Raw genomic sequence first — 4,997 nt, forward strand, 5'->3', positions numbered from 1 at the left:
ATAGGAATAACAGTACTTTACTATTATATATATAACCAGTCAAACAAACAACAATAACTATGGCAGTAACAGCAAACAATCACAAACCCAGTGCCAGCCTTCATGGCTGTCAAGCCCTTTCCCCTCGGGTGCAGTTCCGCTCGCAGCCAGCAGGGGCGCTGGCGGCTCCCGGTGAGCAGGGCAGGTGCAATGGTTTCCCCGCGGCTGCAGGGGGTGCTCCGGAGCGAGCTCGGGGAGCACGCGGCACCTGTGGCCTGGGATCCCGGGAGGGATGGAACAAAAGCTTCACAAACAGCTGGGCAGCTGATCCCGGTGTCTGGCCAGACTCTCGGGAACAGCAGGCTGGAACGGCAGGGACGAGTACAAGTCCCAGGTGGCAGACATGATGTATCCAAGCAGGGAACCCCCTGGAGGTCTAGGCAGGCAGGGCGAGCACGGCTGCAAAGCAGCGAAGGCTTGAATCAGCAGTGGGGCAGGGCGGCCACAGCCCTGCCTCCAGCGGGGCAGGGAAGGTGGGCCCGGGGATCCTGGGATCTTTCTCCACAGAAAAAGGAAGAACAGCCTAAAAGAACCAGCAGTTTCTCTCTCCAAACGCCGAGAGCGAACTGATGCCACACCCAGGTGAAACAAAGGAGCAGCCAGTCCCACCCCACCTCCAGTGGGCAGGTCTTTTGTCTTTCCTTAAGCACCCAGCGATTTGTTATCTTAGTAACAGAATGGGGGAAAATTCCTTTAACAGAAAAAAACTAGACCTCTTAAAACCCCAACACCAGCTCAGCTCTGTTGATGCCTTTTCCTGGTCTTAAAAACAAGAGTCGTACACAGTTAGAAGGGGAAAAGGGATTTTACCTTGGTATTTATTTTAAGGATCCTTAGGTGCACACGTCCAGGTCATATGCATCGAGATGCACCTCGCCGAGTGTGCCCCCAAAGATCGGGTATAACATTACAGGTTTTACTAATTAGCATATCTATCAAAGATTCCCCAATGAGAGGCTCGAGTGAGCCCCCCTCCCCAAGGAACCTTCCCCTGGATGGTTCTATCTTAGTTTACAGAATGTGTTCTGGAGAGGACCTTGGGGTCTGGGGCACGCTGATCTCTAGCTACGAAGCTTCTAAAATGTTTAGTCTCTCAGCTTGACAAACAAGTCCAAGAATGTAGGCAAAAGGCACTAGGAATACAGAAGTTGTAAAAAGGTATAACAGGGGTATGAAAGAAAAGGCAAAAAATCTTCATGGCATCATGTAACTGTACGTACAAAAATGCTGCTAGGGAGGATTTTCTTGCTATTTTCTAAGTCCGTGAGAGACTTTTCTCTCTCACAAAAGATAGTAGCAGGGTCTGTAAACAATGAAACACTTGCAACCTTGAAAAGTCTTGTTTATGGTATCGTAGAAAAATATTTTGACAATGGATGTTTTAGGATTTTAGCCAATCACCCCCAAGGGGTGGCTGGTCCTTTGTTCAATTAGACTATGAAGAAAAAAGTCTATAAAAGAGTTTGTAAAATAATTAAATAAATCAATCTTGCTGCACAATTCCTGCCTGCTGGATCTTCTCTCCTCCTCCTCCCTATGGCTGCGGGACACGGTGATATACCCTAGGAACCAGGCCTGCGGTAATATGTAAGGCTAACAAAGCAGAAGTTATGCAAAACAACAATATTGCGCATACTCAAAAGCGGGGGTCCAGGAAGAGCTACCTAAAAAGGACACCAGACATTGAAGACAAACCCCAAAGAACCACATAAGGACTTACAATAAGGGGTGAGAATATATAAAATAAAGTAATACATATAAATCAAATAAGTGGGGATAGCTAATGAATATGTAATCAGTGTGTATGATAAAAACTCTGTTTACCCAATGCTTGGGGGCACTTGGTTAGAGGAAGGGTCTTCTGAGTGACCAGTGTGCTGTTGATGCCATGAAGATTTTTTGCCTTTTCTTTTATACCCCTGTTATACCTTTTTTACAACTTCTGTATTCTTAGTGCATTTTGCCTACATTCTTAGACTTGTTTGTCAAGCTGAGGGACTAAACATTTTAGAAGCTTCCTAGTTAGGGATCAGTGTGCCCCAGACCCCAAGGTCCTCTCCAGAACACATTCTGTAAACTAAGATAGAACCATCCAGGGGAAGGTTCCTTGGGGAGGGGGGCTCACTCGAGCCTCTCATTGGGGAATTTTTGATAGATATTTTAATTATTAAGACCTATAATGTTATACCAGATTTTTTGGGGGTGTGCATTGAGGTGCGAATTTCGGTGCATTTGACCTGGATGTGTGCACCTAAGGATCCTTAAAATAAATACCAAGGTAAAATCCCTTTTCCCCTTCTAACCATGTTTGACTCTTGATTTTAAGACCAGGAAAAGGCATCAGTTGCTGGCGACCACGAAGGGACCCTAAAGACCTTGAAACTCGCAGTCTTGGGTTGGAACACATCTTGCTTTGCCCCTCTCTTTGCCGGCAAATTACAGAGGGGCTGGAGCGACGATTCAGGACTGTGACCAGGACTTTAAGACCCAGCACGGAAAGGCAGAAGCACAGAAAGGAAGGTGAGTTAAAAGGGAACCGATACTACTGATATTGTGCTAGCACTAGGGAAGGAGATCTTTAAGGGGGTTGAAAAGGTTGGGGACAGAGAAGCTCACAAAAGGGGAAAGCCTAAACTGTCCCCTGCAAACTGTGGAAAGGAGGGGACGCCCTCCATGGAGTCCACAAGAGCCCAGACGCTGCACTCCATGCAGTCACAGGAGTGGCTCAGAGGTTTGACAGGTTGGTTGGTTGGGACGTCGAGAGTGTCATAGGTTAGCAAGCATAGTCCCGGAAGAGATGTCCTTGCTAAGGGGTGCTTACAGCTTCCTCTGGGACCTGATAGAACCTATCAGCTGGCCAGTTTGAATATGGACAATTCTTTAAGCCACTTAAAATTGTGACCGCCTCTGTGATCCACTCTTAAGAAGAGACAGACTCCCCCCCAAGCTCTCTCTCTCGTTTCCGGTGCTGGGACAGGTGGCTGCAGGCCCCGTGCGGGGGCCAGCAGGCCCGGCCAGGCCCTGCTCAGGCCAGGCCAGGCCGGGCCACGGCCATCCTTGAGTCGACGGATCTGTTCCATCCGTGGAACCCGCCCCCACTGCTTTGCCATGGGCAGCCTGAGCGGCTTGGCTCTCCCCCCTCTCCAATTCAATAAGAAACATTCAACATTCCAGCTACAAATCTGCAAGGCCGAGGTGAGATTAACCCTTTTATTGCTGTGAAGAGCCAAAAACCTGAGGGAAGAGAGAGAGGAGATGCTTAAAGCTGAAAGTCTGTTGTGAAGCAATGATATATCAGAGTATCCCGTTGTAATTTCATGAAGATATGGGGGGTGGAGTGTTCAGCTCGTAAACAAAAGCATCTGCGCTGAGATAGGCAGATGCTGAAGCAGCTGTAATTTCATGAGGAGTTTGGACAGGGAGAGATGGACCAGATGAGGACTTTTGCTCCAAACGGAAAAGGAGAAAACCTCAGTTCCTAGAGATGCTCCCAGAGGTAGTCCTAAAGATGAAGATGAGGAAGACCCTTTGCTCCCAGGGAAGGAGAAGGGCCTCTGTGTTTTTGTTTCTGAATGGCTCAACCTTAAAATTGTACCCCAAAAACTTCAAGAGTGGACCCTCGAAAGCAGTTGCGGGAAAAGCGGCAAGTCGGGGGAAGGGATTCACATCGCTGTTACAGTGGGCTGACACATCGCGAGCAGAGAGACCTCTTCCTAAATGGACTGAACAATATTTGGAAGTGGGCGGCTGTCTTGTTGTGATACTGTTTTCATAGCATGAGCAAGAAGAGACTTCTCCTTCTAAATGGACTGAACAAGGTTATTATGGAAGTGGTAAACAGACTGAACATCTTAAGGGTTGTCTTTTTACATTGTCAATGGGAGAAGGGAGGAAGGTGAGGGGAGGAGGAGAGTTCTGAAGGTATGGTATAATTTTTTTTTTCCTTCTTTTAGGTCTGTTAATAAACTTCTTTATATTCTTTCAAGTTTTGTGCCTGCTTTGCATTTCTCCTAACTCTTATCTCACAGAAGATAAACAGTAATGAGTATTTTGGACCAAACCACTACAGGGAGGCTGTGGGTTCGAATCCTTTTGAGACCAGATTTTCGCACGCACATTTACTGTTTGCTAAAACTAGTTGCTTTTTAGTATTTTAAAGTGCTCTAGTTTGTGTATTAAGCTATATAAACTGCCTAGGAAGTCGGAATTACAAGGCCGGATTGCAGGCTGAATCCCGGAGTTAAAAGCTTCCCTCTGGCAGAGTTTTTCTGTCTGTGAGCAAACATGGGTGGTGTTTTTTCAGATGAAAATGAGAAAATCCCTCCTAACAGCCCATTAGTGTTGATAATAAAATGCTGGAAATGGCTGACAGGGCGAAAAACTATTTTGGACACCCGAGAATTGATCAGACTGTCCACACAAGTTTAGCCCACTTTAAAGTTAAGTCAAGGAAATTGGCCTTGCTATGGTAGTTTGGAAAGTAACATCATTACTGACCTGACGGTAGAACTGAGATCATTACATAGGTTTGATGAACTAAGATATGCAGAACTTTTTACTATGTATCTGAACAGGGAAGAAGCATATGTAGTAGACAAAAGTAATATGGAGATGACTTTTAGGAGGAGAAAGGAAAAGAAAAAGCCACAGCAAGCTGACTCGCATACTAATACGGACGGAGAAATCGATATGACAAATCTAGATATGGTGGCCCCAGTGTTGTGTGATGGGGGGGTTTCCCACCCCCCGTTCAACTGCCGGGGCAGCCTGCACAGGTGGGGGTGGGGGACAGAGGAATGGGGCAGCCAGTGGGGGTGGGGGCTGGGGGTGGGGGAGCGATGGCTCTGTCACCACAGCCACCGCTGCCTCTGCTGCCGTCCGAGCGGGGGCAAGGGAGGGAGCAAGCGGCCAGCTCCAAGCCAGAGGAGCGGCGTGGGGCCTCCCCCCGCAGCCTCATC

Source organism: Aphelocoma coerulescens (genome assembly GCF_041296385.1).
Source record: "Aphelocoma coerulescens isolate FSJ_1873_10779 chromosome W unlocalized genomic scaffold, UR_Acoe_1.0 ChrW_unloc_scaf_4, whole genome shotgun sequence".
Classification (NCBI taxonomy): domain Eukaryota; kingdom Metazoa; phylum Chordata; class Aves; order Passeriformes; family Corvidae; genus Aphelocoma; species Aphelocoma coerulescens.